At 45.0% G+C, this 18,003-nt stretch overlaps 1 protein-coding gene across 1 annotated transcript in view; it reads right to left on the bottom strand.

The window, feature by feature from the left end:
* LOC148522870 (poly(rC)-binding protein 3-like) overlaps positions 1-7,264 on the bottom strand; it is a 1,341,444-nt gene extending 1,334,180 nt beyond the window's left edge. Inside the window, exon 1 of the mRNA XM_088473625.1 lies at positions 6,738-7,264. The gene's annotated coding sequence lies outside the window, so the exon portion shown is untranslated. The remainder of the gene's footprint in view (positions 1-6,737) is intronic.
* Between the last annotated feature and the right edge of the window lie 10,739 nt (positions 7,265-18,003).

Raw genomic sequence — 18,003 nt, 5'->3', positions numbered from 1 at the left:
GCTGATCAGTGGCATAGCGCAGTAGGTTTTAGTAAGTGTAGTGAGGACCACAGTAAGTGCGGTCCGCACTACACAGTAACAAACACACCACTGCCGGCGGTGTATTTGTTTTAGGAGCCATGACAGTCAGTCAGACTCTCATTGGCTGCTGCATCCACGGAGGGAGCCGGGTTGAAGTTCATTCATGAGCTCGCCTTCCGGCTCCCACAGAGGGTTATGGGAGAGACGTCATGACATCTCTCCCATAGTGCCGAGCGGGAGGACAGAGGAGTGGACGGTGGCGGGCGCAGGAGCGCGGATTCAGGTAAGTATATTGTGTGTGTTTTGTGTTATATATGTAAGAGGCACTGAATAGGGCAGACCACCACTGTATAATGGGCACTGCATAGGGGACTCATTACTGGGGGCACTGTATAAGGGGCACTACTGGGGGCATTGCATAGGGGGGCACTGTATAAGGGGCACCACTGGGGGCACTGCATGGGGTAGACCACTTCTGGGGGCACTGTATGTGGGGCACTGCATACAGGGGACCACTACTGGGGTCACTGCATAGGGGGGACCACTACTGTGGGCACTGTATAAAGGGCACTGCATGGGGGGGCACTACTGGGGGCACTGTATAAAGGGAACTACTGGAAGCACAGCATAGTGGGACCACTACGAGGGGCACTGTATAAGAGGCACTACTGGGGGCACTGTATAAGGGGCACTACTGGGGGCACTTCATAGGGTGACCACTACTGGGGGAACTATATAAGGGGCACTAATGGGGGGAGGGGGCCTTTAATAAATCATTCTAGCTGTATTTATTTGCCTGTGGCATTCATGTTTTTTAGTGATAGAGGTGCATGTGTGTGTGTGTGTGCCTGTCTGTGTCAGTGTGTGTGTACCCCGTCATAGGCTGAGTGGTATATTTTACTGTAGTGGTCCTAAATCCTGTGTAAGCTGTTTCTATATATGTGTATATATATATATATATATATATATATATATAAAAGGCATAGATGATGCCCTTATCTTGCGCTGTGATGTACAGAGATTGCTGCACCTCAAGTGGAACCCCTGTTAGTGGGAACAAACAATACTTAGAGGGCGCAATGAATATCCAGATGTAAATAGTCAATTTATAAAGTAATGTCCAGTTTTAGTCCTTTTGGATAAACCTCTTTTTTTATATAGGAATTGTTGTCCAAAATCATCCTTTTAGATAGACCTCTTCACTTTAAAATCCTTCAAACATGGTTGCTAGTAGATTCCATAGGCTCCCAATGATAATTTTTGTAAAATTGAAAAAACACCCAAGAGATGGCCAGCGCAGTCACCAGATCTCAACCCTATTGAGCTGTTGTGGGAGCAGCTTGACCGTATGGTACGCAAAAAGTGCCCATCAAGCCAATCCAACTTGTGGGAGGTGCTTCAGGAAGCGTGGGGTGAAATATCTTCAGATTACCTCAACAAATTAGCAGTTAGAATACCAAAGGTCTGCAATGCTATAATCTTGACCATATGTTCTATTCATTTTGCAACTCATTTGATAAATAAAAGTCAGTTTTCATGTAAAATACGAAACTGCCTGGCTGACCCCAAACTTTTGAATGGTAGTGTGTATATATATATATATATATATATATATACAGTCAGGTGCATAAATATTGGGACATTGACAGAATTTTCATATTTTGGCCTCTATTCACCACCACAATGGCTTTGAGATGAAACAGACAAGATGTGCTTTAACTGCAGACTTTCAGATTTAATTTGAGGGTAATTACATCCAAATCAGGTGAACGGTGTAGGAATTACAATGGTTTCTATATGCGCCTCACACTTTTTAAGGGGCCAAAAGTAATGGGACAAACTAAACAATCCTAAATCTAACTTTCACTTTTTAATACTTTGTTGCAAATCCTTTGCAGGCAATTACAGCCTGAAGTCTGGAACGCATAGACATCACCAGACGCTGGGTTTCATCCCTGGTGATGCTCTGCCAGGCCTCTACTGCAAATGTCTTCAGTTCCTGCTTGTTCTTGGGGCATTTTCCCTTCAGTTTTGGTTTCATCAAGTGAAATGCATGCTCAATCGGATTCAGGTCAGGGGATTGACTTGGCCATTGCGTAACATTCCACTTTTTAGCCTTAAAAAACTCTTTGGTTGCTTTTGCAGTATGCTTCGGGTCATTGTCCATCTGCACTGTGAAGCGCCGTCCAATGAGTTCTGAAGCATGTGACTGAATATGAGCATATAATATTGCCCGAAACACTTCAGAATTAATTCTACTGCTTTTGTCAGCAGTCACATCATCAATAAATACAAGGGAACCAGTTCCATTGGCAGCCATACATGCCCACGCCATGACACTACCACCACCATGCTTCACTGATGAGGTGGTATGTTTTGGATCATGAGCAGTTCCTTTCCTTCTCCATACTCTTCTCTTCCCATCACTCTGGTACAAGTTGATCTTTGTCTCATCTGTCCATAGGATGTTGTTCCAGAACTGTAATGGCTTTTTTAGATGTTGTTTGGCAAACTCTAATCTGGTCTTCCTGTTTTTGAGTCTCACCAATGGTTTACATTTTGTGGTGAACCCTCTATAGACACTCTTGTGAAGTCTTCTCTTGATTGTTGACTTTGACACATATACACCTACCTCCTACTTGATTTGGCCAACTGTTGTGAAGGGGTTTTTCTTCACCAGGGAAATAATTCTTCTGTCATCCACCACAGTTGTTTTCCATGGTCTTCCAGGTCTTTTGGTGTTGCTGAGCTCTCCGGTGCATTCTTTCTTTTTAAGAATGTTCCAAACAGTTGATTTGGCCACACCTAATGTTTTTGCTATCTCTCTGATGGGTTTGTTTTGATTTGTCAGCCTAATGATGGCTTGCTTCACTGATAGAGACAGCTCTTTGGATCTCATATTGAGAGTCGACAGCAACTGATTCCAAATGCAAATGTTACATCTAGAATCAACTCCAGACCTTTTACCTGCTTAATTGATAATGAAATAACGAGGGAATAGCCCATACCTGTCAATGAAATAGCTTTTGAGTTGATAGTCCCATTACTTTTGGCCCCTTAAAAAGTGGAAGGCACATATAGAAACCGTTGTAATTCCTACACCGTTCACCTGATTTGGATGTAATTACCCTCAAATTAAATCTGAAAGTTTGCAGTTAAAGCACATCTTGTTTGTTTCATTTCAAAGCCATTGTGCTGGTGAATAGAGGTCAAAATATGAAAATTCTGCCAATGTCCCAATATTTATGCACCTGACTGTATATATATATATTTGTGGCTAGATGTTTTTTCATTGGATTGGTAACCAAGGATTTGGAAACCCCCCTTTCAAAATCCTTCGTTTGCCACTGCTTTCCTAAAGCATGGGAGAGAGATATAAAAAGGCTCTCTCCCCCCCAGCTGCCTCTTTTAACTCCCTGATGCCTCCCACCCCTGAACCCCACCCTCTGCCTTTTACTGGCCAGTGGGGCTAGTAAGGTGCGAAAGGAAGGGGGTTACATATTTAAAAAGCTGATCCTTGAAATCAGATCAATCCATCCTAATCGTCATCTCAGAGATAAAGGGCTGTATCCACAGTAGGGATGAGCGGGTTTAGTTCTCAGAGAACCGAACCCACCCGAATTTCGGGGATCTCCCTGCCTGCCCCATATCCCTCTCCCAAGGCAAAACCTCGCGATCTGCTGTCAGATCTCGAGGTTTTGCCTCGAGTGGCCATTTTTGAAGATCCCTTTGCCTTCAATGGGCAAAGCGCTGATCGGCTGACAGAGCAGTCTGTCACGGCTCTCAGCCAATCAGCGTTAAGCCCATTGAATGCAGGGAAAAAAACAACTAAAAGAAGATAGCGCTGGTTCCCGCGGCTGGCACCCCCCACTGCCGACACACCTGATGCCGTCACACACCGCTGCCAACACACCAGCTGTCGGCACCCCCACTGCTGACACCGCCGGCAGCCCCGCTGCTGACACTACTGGCTCCCCCATGCTGCCGACACCACCAGCACCCTGCATTGAGAACACCCCTGCAGTGCTGAGACAGTCAGCAAACTACACTGAAGAAACCGCTGGCACCCCCGCACTGCCGACACCGCCAGTACCCTTCACTGAGGACACTGCCAGCACCGCATCACTGCCATATTCCATGTTTTGAGGACAGCGTCAGCAACCCCGGCACTGCTGACACAGCCAGCAAACCTGCACTGAAAACACCGCTGGCATCACCACATTCCCGACACCGCCAGTACCATTCACTGAGGACACTGCCAGCACCGCAGCACTGCCATCCCATGTACTGAGGACACCTTCAGCAACCCCGCACTACCAACACTGCTGTCACAGTAAATGTACTTTTGGTGTATCCAACCCACACTGTTTCCAACCTGCACTGCATCCAACCCACACTGTATCCCGCACTATATCAGACCCGCACTGTATCCAACCCACACCGTATCCCGCAATATAATAGACCCGCACTGTAACCCACACTGTATCCGACCTGCACTGTTTCTAACTCACAGGTACTGAAGCTTTGGGGAACTGTTCAAGAGAAAGTCTGATTGATCGGGACTTTACAAGGGTCAGGCATTGATGGCCCGGCACCCCCCATGAGGAAAATACAGATTGGGCAGTGAAAACAGGCATGTGCTGGGGGCAACTAATTGTTTTGAGCAAGGATATTCCTTGCACAATTTTTAGTAAATTTCTGTGTTGCATTATTACATTCTATTGAACGTACTTGTGAGTTGGTTTCGTCTATGCCTATGTTGGTGAACAATATTGTGTGAGGTGGTCAAAACTCACTGAAAATGACTGGAAATAAATGTTATTGAGGTCAATAATACTGTAGGGACAAAAAAAATCCCAAATTATGTGATTTTAACTGTTTTTATCATTTTTTTAAAAAAAAGTCCAGGTCCAAAACCAAAACCGAATAACAAAACACCAAGGAAAAAAATCCAAAACCAGATTCAGATCCAAAACCAGGAGAGATCAAGATCCAAAACCAAAACACAGGGGTCAGTGCACATCTCTAATTCACAGATGTCACTTAATGGCTATGGAATCCAGGCCGTACTTATTTTTAAAATCTTTACCAATGGCTTTCAATAAAGCAATGTGGTCAGTGCAGTCTGAGATAATTCATTTATTTCAAACTTGTAAATCAGGTACACATGATAGGTTCTGATTCAACAAAATAATATACAGTATGTATGAGATCACTGCATTTGACAGTTCATAACTACAGCACACCCATATTAGTTGTCAAGGAACAGCCACTTCCCAGGCTTTAGCGATGACTGAACTTCGTGAAGTCTCAACTACAGTAACATACTATTTCTATATATAACATCTCAGCAAGTAGTCAAGATCACACGCACTATTTTTAATTGCACTGTACTGTACAACAGACAGTGATTATAACCATCCCAATGTTGCTTATAGGATTGCACAAGTCTGCAATATACAGAAATTGACCACCATGTTCGAACGGCAAGAGACTCTGACAGTTGTTCGCGGGAATGTGCGTCGCAGGATGTTTGTAGCTTATCCATTACACAACTTTTTACATGATCCGACCAAAACCTCCTGCTTTTGGAGGTTTTGGTCAGGTTGTTCACAAAGTCGTGTAATTGATAGGCCCCTTTAGAATCAATAATGTTATATATCCAAGCATTTCACCAATTCACCAGAGGCATTCTGCACAAACATTTATTTTACCATTTAATGAATATAGCATTTGCCTTTCAACTATTAAGCCTAACATGGAAGCTATGCAGTGTACACACTTTAGTCAGTAATGAGAGTTCTTCATCCCATCCCACCATTCTTCAATTCTTCATCCAATCCGTAAGAACGTGGGTGTAAAGGCATATGCTGAGATTAGGACCACTACAAAGACATTCATCAATGGCTCCCACTTTCCTATCTCATTTCCAGAACACAACTACAAACAATTTAGATGAGCACTTTATTTTAGTTTGGCACCTAGAGAATCCAAACAAGAAGCATAGAGCCCAAACAAGCCTGACGTCATCACCACTTCCCTGAGCAGCACTCTTTTGCTCTCTCATCCACTTACATTAGTGCATTCTCCAGGCTTGAGCTCCAGATATTTAATACTGCACATTGCGTTCATCACCCTCTACACAAAACACTACTGTACCTCCAGAGATGTATCAGCCTCCCTCCCATACATGTCAGTGTGCACACGGCAAGGAGCGTTTACCAATTATGTAATAATATACACAGTAGGCTAAAATACAGGGGAGCTGTTGAGTGAATCGGGACCCTATAAATAATTGGGTCACATATATACTGTTAGCATGTAACCACTATAGATAACGATTATCATTAGCTACAGTATGCCATTGTAATGCTAAATGTAATTGGATGTGACCACACCTTAAACTTTCAGTAGCATCCATTTATCTCTGTAACTACAAGCATATGTACGTACATTCTTATACAGTAAGTGCCAGTCCCATCATGTACTGTAATAATTAGGCATTAATCACTCCCACTTCCATTCACGGTGTATTATATGGTCACAGCATCTTATCTCAACAAATCCAAATATCACATGGGATAGAGTAAACATGAATGAACGTCTGTAATCTATGCATCATAATATAACTGCAAATATAGTTCATAGTAAACAGAACACAAGAGCAAAAAAAAAACACACACAATGAGAAAAAGTGCTGAAACGACATAACTCACCTTAACAAGGGGCAGTTGGATAGGATCAAAGAGGAGGAAGGGTTGGTGTTGATTTTAGTAGAGGTTTGGTGAAATTATTAAACAGATAAGACACAGGGGGTCGATAGAGGGAGGAAAGAATATAAAAATGAAGGAGGAGGGTATAATTATACTTGAGGTGGGGAGGTAACCAGAATTAAGTCTGTCAGTAAGAATAACCCCAATTCAAAGTGGAAAAATATCAAAGGCTGTGTAATGCAAAAAGGAACAGTAGCAAGAGAAATCCGATTCCCACGTTGCTCTCTCCTCTGTTGTTATCTGTTTACAGATGATAATGGTCCCCACAGAAGATTCAGCCTATCAGAAGGTTGATTCTCTATAGATCCCGGGCAGGCACAATTGATGATAAAATAGATCTCCTTAGTGCAGTGTTAACATTGATTGTGATCCAAATGCTGGAGCTCAGTGTGTGCATTCCTGGTGCTGGGATTCGTCTTGTATCAGCTCAGTCTGTGCAGCCTCTTCCTCTGTACTGTATCCGTGTGTCTCTGCCTGCCACAGCAAGCAGAGCTCTCCTGGTCCCACTTGGGATTGCAGCTGCAGCTCAGCACACACATTTGCACATATGGTACAAAGAGGAGGCACAAGTTAAAGTAAGGGGCTGTAACCTCCATGTCATAGGCACTGATGATAAGCTGTGGATGCATTCAGTGATTAGATGTGACACACGCACCAATCTACTCTCATATGATTAGCCAACATTTATCTGTTTTTGTCATAAGAATATCTACTGATACTGTATTCCATTATGTATGTACCATTATGTTTGTACTCTACTGTTAATTATCTACTGACATTATATATGTTCCATTACGTCTGTAATCTACTGTTACAAGACAATGACTTTAACATCTATTTATGAAGAGTGTGGGTAACGTATGACAAGTGGCAGACTGGATCATGAAGGGCCCACAGGGGAATGCAATTAAAGAGGCCCACAGTATATATAAATGCGTCCCTGGTCTGGAACTCCCAATAACAATGTTTAACTGCTGCCAGTGCCCTCACAAAAAGAATGTACAGTGTAAAGGTGTGGCACTCATGGCATCTTAGAATGAAAACTCAAAGATAGGCTAGTACAGAGAGGTAGTAGTGTGTATGGAGGGACCAGGGACAAAGGGCCTCATTCAGAGGCGGTCGTTAGATGCAAGCAGTCGCTCTGAACCAGGGAGGCCGCTTGCATCCTGAGCGGCCGCCTCCTTGTCGATCGTTAAGCTGTGTGTTAACACCCGCAGTTCTAACGACCGACATGGGTGATGGTCGCGATGGTCAAGACCATCGCGACCATCGGGGCTTACGACCAGACCTTAGGGTAGGGTCTGGGCACTCGTAAGCCCCAGGGAGCTTCCTGCTCTGTTCGAGCAGGAAGTTCCCCACTGACATCAGCAATGATGTCAGTGGGGCCGGCCCCAAACGGCAAGCGTTCCGACTGGAATGCCTCCATTTTGCCAGGCACGCCCCCGGCCCGCCCAGCAAACGGGGTGAGCTGTCACTCAACATCGACAGCTCGCCCCATCTGCTACGAGACCCCTAACGACGGAGCGCCTGTCGTTAGCCGGGTCTCGCGCATGTGCACGACGGAGCCGGCTCCGTCGTGCGCATGCGCTGTGGGGCAACATCGAATCGGTTGTGAGTGCACACACATTACGCCACCTCTAGTACCCACGCATTGTGCCACCTCTAGTGCCCAAACACCAACACATTATACTACACTGTAGTCCCCACACATTATGCAACCTGTAGTGACCATACATTATGCTACACTGTAGTTCCCACACATTATGCCACCTGTTATCCCCACACATTATGCCACCTCTAGTGTCCACATTATACCAACTTTAGTGCCCACACATTATGCCACACTGTAGTACCCACACATTATGCCACCTGTAGTGCCCACACAATAAGATACACAATAGTACTCACACATGTTTACCTCCTGTAGTCCTCATACATCATGCCACCTACAGTCCCCACATTATGCTACACTGTAGTGCCCTCACATTATACCACCTCTAGTGCCCACACATTATACCACCTCTAGTGCCCACATAATACCCTTACCTGTAGTGCCCACACATTATGCCACCTCTAGTGCCCACACTTTATGATGCACTGTAGTCCCCACACATTATGCCACCTGTAGTGCCCACATATTATGCTAGACTGTGGTGCACACACATGCACTTCTAGTCCCCACACAATAGGCCATCTGTAGTGCCCACACATTATGCTACACTGTAGTCCCCACACATTATGCCACCTCTAGTGCCCACATTATGCCACCCCTAGTCACCACACATTATGCCACTTGTAGTGCCCACACATTATGCTACACTGTAGGCCCCACACATCATGCCACTTGTAGTGCCCACACATTGTGCTACACAGTAGTCCCCACACATTTTGACATCTGTAATCCCTTCACATAATGCCACCTGTAGTATTCACACATTCTGCTACTCTGTAGTCCCCACACATTATGTCACACACTGTAGAACCCACACATTATGCCACCTACAGTGCTCACACATTATATTACACTGTTGTGCCCACACATTATGCCAGCTATAGTCCCCACTCATTATGCTACACTGTAGTCCCCACACATTATGCCACCTGTAGTCCCCACACATTATACCACCTGTAGTGCCCACACATTATGTCACATCTTGTGCCCACACATTATGCCACCTGTAGTGCCCAAACATTATGCTAAACTGTAGTGCCCACACATTTTGCCACCTCTTTTGGCCACACATTATGCTACAGTGTAGTCCCCACACATTATGCCACCTGTAGTCCCCACACATTATGCCACCTGTAGTGCCCACACATTATGTCACTTCTTGTGCCCACATATTATGCCACCTGTAGTGCCCAAACATTATGCTAAACTGTAGTGCCCACACATTTTGCCACCTCTTTTGGCCACACATTATGCTACAGTGTAGTCCCCACTCATTTTGCAACCTGTAGTGCGCTATGCTACACTGCAGTGCCAACACATTATACCACCTGTAGTCCCCACACATTATGGCACTCGTAGTGCCCACACATTATGCCACCTCTAGTGCCCACATAATACCCTTACCTGTAGTGCCCACACATTATGTCACTTCTTGTGCCCACACATTATGCCACCTGTAGTGCCCAAACATTATGCTAAACTGTAGTGCCCACACATTTTGCCACCTCTAGTGGCCACACATTATGCTACACTGTAGTCCCCACCCATTTTTCAACCTGTAGTGCGCTATGCTACACTGTAGTACCAACACATTATACCACCTGTAGTCCCCACACATTATGCCACTTGTAGTGCCCACACATTATGCTACACTGTAGTATCTACGCATTATGCCACATGTAGTCTCCACATTATGCTATTCTGTAGTGTTCACACATTATGCCACTTTTAGTACCCACACATTATATCACCTCTTGTGTCCAAAATATGCCACCTTTAGTGTCCACACATTAAGCCACCTGTAGTGCTCACATGTTATGCCACTCTGTAGTCCCCACACATGATGACACACTGTAGTACCCACACATGCCACCTGTAGTGTGAACACATTATTCTACACTGTAGTGCACACATTATACCACCTCTCGTGCCCACACATTATGCTACACTGAAGTCCCCACACATTATGCCAACTCTCGTGCCCAGACATTATGCCACCTCTAGTGCCCACATCCCCACACAATTTGCTACACTGTAGTCCTCACACAATATGCCACCTGTAGTGCCCACATTATGTCACTTTTAGTGCCCACTGATTATGCCACCTTTAGTCCCCACACATGCTACTCTGTAGTCCCCACACATTGAGCTACACTTTAGTGCCTACACATAATGCCACATGTAGTTCCCACACATTATGCTATACTGTAGTGCCGACACATTACACATCCTTTAGTCCCACACTTTATGCCATCTGTAGTCCCCACATTATGCTAATTTGTAGTGCCCACACATTATGCCACCTTTAGTGGCCACACATTATGCCACCTATAGTGCCCACAGATTATGCTACATCATAGTCCCCACACATTATGCCAGCTGTAGTCCCCACATTATGCTACACTGTAATCCCCACACATTATGCCACCTGTAGTAACCACACAATAGGCCACCTCTAGTCCCCACAGATTAGGGCACCTTTAGTGCACACACATTAGGCCACCTCTAGTCCCCACATATTAGGCCACCTGTAGTGCCCACACATTAAGCTACACTGTAGTCTCCACACATGCCACCTCTATTGCCACATTATGCCACTTTTAGTGCCCACACATTATGCTACACTGTAGTCCCCACACATTATGCCCCCTGTAGTGCCCACACATTATGCCACCTATAGTGCCCACACATTATGCCCCCCTGTAGTCCGTGCACATTATGCCACACTATAGTACCCACATAGGCCACCTGTAGTGCTCACACATTATGCCCCCCTGTAGTCCACACACATTATGCCACTCTGTAGTCCCTACACATTATGCTACACTGTAGTCCATACACATTATGCCACATGTAGTGCCCACACATAATGCTACACTAAAGTGCCCACACATTATATCACCTGTAGTCCCACCATTTTGCCACCTGTAGCTCCCACATTATGCCACCTTTAGTGCCCACAAATAATGCCAACTTAATTGCCCACACATTATGCCACCTGCAGTGCCCACACATTATGCTACATCATAGTCCCCACACATTATGCCACCTGTAGTCCCCACAATATACTACACTGTAGTGCCCACACATTGTGCCACCTATAGTCCCCACACATTATGCTACCACTAGTGCCCACATATTATGCCACCTGTAGTGCACACACATTATCCTACATCGTTGTCCCCACACATTATGACATCTGTAGTCCCCACACATAATGCCACCTGAAGTCCCCACATTATGCTACACTATAGTGCCCACACATTATAGCACTTATAGTGCCCCCACATTATGCTTCAATGTTGTGCCCACACATTATGCCACCAGTAGTGCCAACACATTATGCCACCTCTGGTGCCCACACATGATACATTAGTCCCCAAACATTATGCCACCTCTAGTCACCACACATTATGCTACACAGTAGTCCCCACACATGTCACCTGTAGTGCACACACATTATGCTGCACAGTAGTCACCAGACATTATGACACCTGTAGTCCCCACACATTATGCCACTTGTAGTACCCACACATTATGCTGCTCTGTAGTCCCCATACATTATGTCGCACACTGTAGTACCCACACATTATGCCACCTGTAGTGCCCACACATTGTTACAATTTTGTGCCCACACATTATGGCAGCTCTAGTATCCATACATTATTCTACACTGTAGTGCCCACACATTATGCCACCTCTAGCACCCACACAATGTTCCACATCTAGTGCCCACACATTATGCCCACACATTATGCTACACTGAAGTGCCCACACATGATGCTACACAGTAGTACCCACATATTATGACACATCTAGTGCCCACACATTATGCCACCTATAGTACTGATACATTATACTACTCTGTAGTCCCCATACATTATGTCACACACTGTAGTCCCCACACATTATGCCACCTGTAGTGCCCACACATTGTTACACTGTTGCGCCCACACATTGGACTTGATTCAGACCTACTTTTTAGGATGCGATCGCTCGTTGACGGCCGATATTTGCATTCTGCGCATGCATATGCATCACATTGCGTGTTCGCGAACCACTGCAATAGATCAAGAAGCTCTCTCTAGCTCAGCATAGACAGCCCAGGAGAATGAGTGACAGGAGAGGCCATTTGTGGGTGGTAACAGGGGCAGGCCACTAGAAATGGGGGAGTAGAGGTGCGAATGCAGGTGATCCTGTGTATTTCAATGCCGTTTCATAGGCGTGCATAATTAACAGGCAGCATCATTGTACACGTCACAAGGTTGTGTTTTACACTGAAGGGATCGCAGTGCTTGTGGGCAGGTATAGTCAACCCTAAGCGCTGCAAGCACATTTGATGGTGCTCGATGTACCAATGTTTTCATGCACTTCCAGGAGATGACGTGCACAAGTGGGCATCTTATGAATGGCTGGTGGGCGTCTGCATACACAATTGCTTGCCAAGACATAGTGGGCATACTAATGCTTTGCCGAGCGATCGCCTGCATTGCTGGGCATGCGCTGAATATGCAAATGCTGGGAGCGAGTGATCACATCTACCGAATGGCTCTGAATCAGGCCCATTATGCCAGCTGTAGTGCCCACACATTATTCTACACTGTAGTGCCCACACATGCCACCTCTAATGTCCACACAGTTGGCCACCTCTGGTCCCCACACATTATGCTACCCTGTAGTGCCCACACATTATGAAACTCTGTAGTCCCCACACATTAGGCCACCTCTCGTGCCCACACATTGTCACCTGTATTACCCTCACATTATGCTACACTGTAGTCCCCACACATTGACACTTGTAGTCCTCACATATTGTGCCAACTCTAGTTCCATATTATGCCAAATTTAGTGCCAACACTTTATGCTATACTGTAGTCCCCACACATTATGCCTTCCGTACTGCCCACACATGTCGAAACCGTATAAATTGGTTGCGATCGCTTAATTGCGCACGAATCGCAACACGACATCCATTGGACAATTTGATCGTCCACGGCCATTTTATGCGAACACAGGCTTCCGCCACATTTGCGCACGCACTTGCGCACGCGCAATTGCACATGCTCGCTATACATGCACACGCATCCCATGCCCCCGCAACTCGTCATATTGTGAATGGCGAACCATGCTTCTGTGCTCACAACGGTTAAGCGCCATTTTTACATTACATAAACACATAGCAAAGTTAGTACAGCAATACTGTTTAAATACTGTTTTGCGTTTCAATCGCATAGCCAGCTTTTAAGTATTATTGTCAGAAACCTTACCCCGACGGACAGCAGCCTTTCCTTACAATAAACTTATATCCCATTTAACCCTAATCTGACTGAGATACGCACAATGCTATGTGTTTTAAAGGTATACAGTGAATGTTACATGTTAAATAGCAGTTATATGACATCTGGGATTAGGAATAAGATAAATGGGTCATGAGTAGTATCTACCGATTTCCCTCTGTCTCAACAGGAATATGAAACCAACAGAATGAATATGGAAGGGATCACTATCGAGTTATGAAGACCTGCCAAGAATTATACTCTATACTGTATAAATCACTGTACACCTCCCCTGTAGATTTGCATGCCAAATGTTAGTACAAAGGGATTTTCTAACAGTTCAACCTCCAGTGACGTCAACCATTTACTAACAAATGAATAGCAACAACCATTGTGACTCAGTAATAAAGGGCCAATAGGGAACCCCTCTGAGTATTCAGCTTATGTTCAAAGGTAATTGTACACCTATAAATTGCCATGCAGTCTGGATCCCATCCCCTTTCCTTTGCTACCTTTCTCCCTGCCTGACCCTAAAGAAACACACAGCAATCCTGATGGACAGCTGTTAGTCTAGGATCCAGACCGCATGGCGAAATATTGGTAATTGTATCTTTGTCTTTATCCTGTATATAGCTGCATTGTATAGATTAAGGCTGATTATACCCTTTTTACAATATAGTACCTTTGTGTGTGTTGGAACCGCAAACTGTTTCTGTGTGACAAAGTTATTTTATATTGAAATGGGAGGTATGGGCAATCTGGTCTGTGCAATCAAATCTCTAATATCGATGCTGTTCAAACGGTATCGATAAATGGGGGCTCATCGAGTTGGATATCACCCATCACTGTGTTTTTGAACTGCTCCCCTCGTCTTGGAACAAAAGACTGGAAAGGCGCCCGCAGATTTTTTTCCTGCGTTCCTATTTTTGTTCAGAGACGGAGACTCGCAGTTTGCGAATTCAGAGAGGGCTGATTAGAATCTGGGATAGTGGAGAGAGATTTGTGCTTGCCCACGTTGTTGTAGAACGGCCGCGCATTGCATGCGTAACCGATCGCACAATAACGCCACAAAGGTTTTAGTGTACACCGCGTGCAAACAGTCGCAGCATAGTGCGCGCGACCGGATGTACGGCCACTTCCTGCCATGTGTAGTGATTACATCTAAGTGTTTGTAACCGAATACACAATAGCAAGTGAAGCATGTGACTAGCATTTCTGTTAGAATTCAAATAAATCATCAAGACTGAAATACGTCATATTGATAGGGCTGTAATCTCCAAAAGGCTATTAATCAAAAGAAAGGTATTTTTTTTTTATTTTTGTTATTTGGCCACAATATAGAAGTGTGTAAGGTGTATGATTGAGATTGTTAAATAGGTTGTGCCTTCGTGGTCCCTATTTTAGGTAATAAATATAGGGTATACATAACAGGTATACTGGCAGAGGGGATCCTCCTGGTTTCCTATCGTTAAAGAGAGTTAACGATAAAATATAGCTTCCAGTGTAGTTGTAATATTCATCGGTCAGTTAGGGCCTTTGAGTGTTGCGACCGGACCATACGAGTGTGGCATCTCTGACTGAGGCTGGTTGCGGGGACAAAAGGACAATAGGTGGTTACTGTGGTTTTATCTATAGCTAGATAACTCCTGTGTTCCCTATTATAGGTGGTACTGTGCTTGCCTTAGTAGGTATTGCTGTGTTCCCTATTTTTAGATATTAGCTAACTGTAGAATAGGTGTGTGGAGGCAGCCTATCGGTTAATTCTTCCACCGGTCTCATCATTGTTGTTGTTTTTTTCGCAAAATGGGCGCAAAACAGTCAACAGGGATGGTAGACGATGCGCTGTGTATGCAAGGTCCGACCGGGTCGGCTCTTCATATAATGTACACTAAATATGGTGCGTACGCAACGACGCACTGTACTGTGTGGGTTAAGATGATGGGTAAGAGTGAGAAACCTTTCCCAAAGATTGGAAGCTTTAATATGGAGATTTTAAATAACCTTAGGGATCACATATGTAGAGTGAAATCCCTAAAGAAAAGAGTGGAGTATGATGATTCTTTGAAACTCTGGCTGAATGAGAGTCGCACATGGGTTAATGGCGTGCATGGGGCACCGCGTGGAGCCACGTGCATGCCTAGGGGTGATGCGCACGCAACGCTACACAGCGTAGCGTACGCATCACAGGGAAATGCAAACTTGCAGCACGGTAGCGTTGCCAAAGGTATTGCGAATCGCGCTTGCGCACCCCCGCCACCTTATGTGGTGGGCGGTGATGATACATTACCACATAACAAAAACTATAAAAATGTTGTAACTGAACCAAGTAAGTTGTACCCGATCCTGAGTGAATATTTGGAAAATGTCTATGATGCAGAAAGTGATCCTGCAGAAGATTACTTTAATCGTGGGCTGCAGACGATCACTCAGTACACTGGGATCGAAAACATTAAGGATAGCACGCACTACCGGGGAATGGTCATCACTGTTCTAATGGACGGTCTAAAAGACAGTTTGAAAGACAGAGTTCAGACCTCACACCCTGGTTGGAGAGGGATAACAGTTGACGTGCTCAGGGAAACTGCAATAGACCATGACAAAAATATCACCAGGAAACGTGAAGCTCAGAGCGAGAAATTGATGGCTGTTAGCATTCGAGCTCTAGAAGATATGCACTTACAGCCAACAGACACATATCCACCTGCACAGTTACAAGTCTTAAACATCTACCATCCTGCGCAGGCCCAACCCATACAATTCCCTCACACATACCACACCAGACCACAACACACTCTTCACACACACCCAAAACCATCATACCCACAGTCAAAATCCCCTCCTCCCGGATTTCAACAAAATTTCCCCAACAGATCAGCTAAGAAATGTTTTAACTGTTATCAAGCAGGACACTTTAGGAAGGACTGTAGAGTCATAATTCAGGAACCCCACATGCAGCAACGTATTGATGCATCTCGTAACCATGAGAACTACCAGATAAATCCTGCCCACATAGTTGCTGCAAATGCCTTGCTGGGGGAAGATAGCCAACTATAGGGGTTAGGTCATACCTGTAGTCTGCAGGCAGTCAGGATAACGAGAGGTACTAGGGAAGAGCCGGTAATAAAGGTTAATGCTGCACACCATAACATCAGACAAGGGTTCAGCTCAGGTAGATGAAATGTTAGAACAAATACCTAGTTTCCTTTGGACTAAGGATGGACAGGACACTGGGTTAATGGCAAATGTAGCTCCCATCATGGTAAACCTGAAAAACGGTAGACACGCTCCTAAAATTCCCCAATACCCATTAAAGCCAGAAGTGGAGTTAGGGGTTCACCCCATAATTGAGCGTTTACTACAGCAGGGAATTTTAGTCCGTACAGCCAGTGTAGCCAACAGTCCCATCCTCCCTGTGAAAAAGAGTGGTGGGAGGGGGTACTGGCTGGTACAGGACCTTAGAGGGGTTAATAAGGTGGTAGAAAGCCAATTTCCCGTAGTGCCTAACCCAGCTGTCATCCCTATGCAAATCCCATCAACCGCAACCCATTTCACGGTAATAGATTTATGCTCCGCTTTCTTCTCCGTCCCCCCTGCATCCTGATTGCCAATACCTATTTGCCTTCACATACAAAGGTGTACAGTACACATGGACATGACTACCCCAGGGCTTCATTGACAGCCCCAGTATCTTCTCCCATGCCTTACATGATTGTTTATAGTCTTTTCAACCTGCCAATGGATCGGTACTAATCCAATATGTAGACGATTTTTTGTTATGCTCTGATTCGTTTATGTCATGTTTAAATGATACTAAACTTTTGTTGCTTCACCTCTCGCACACAGGGCATAAGGTTGCTAAGGACAAGTTACAGCCGTGCCAGACCAGGGTTAAATACTTGGGACACTGTCTTACCCAAGGCCTCCGACATCTGACAGCGGACAGAATCCATGCCATACAGACCATGACACTACCGCAGAACCAGCACCAGATCCGTACCTTCTTGGGCATGTGTGGGTATTGCAGGTCATGGATACCCGGTTTTTCCATTCTGGCTTTACCACTGCAGGAGTTAGTATCTTCCACAAAACCAGACCGTGTCTTGCACTCTGAAGAGTCAGAGCAAGCCTTCCTTAATCTTAAGGACAATCTGATAAGAGCACCTGCATTGGGGATTCCAGACTATAGGAAACCCTTTGATTTATTTTGTACGGAGGCTGCTGGTTGTGCGGCAGGAGTTCTCACACAAAAACATGGTGATGC

The sequence above is a fragment of the Taudactylus pleione genome, unplaced genomic scaffold (assembly GCF_031769625.1).
Source record: "Taudactylus pleione unplaced genomic scaffold, aTauple2 ptg000137l, whole genome shotgun sequence".
In the NCBI taxonomy this organism is placed as follows: Eukaryota; Metazoa; Chordata; class Amphibia; order Anura; family Myobatrachidae; genus Taudactylus; species Taudactylus pleione.
This window is presented reverse-complemented; position numbering and strand designations above follow the sequence as displayed.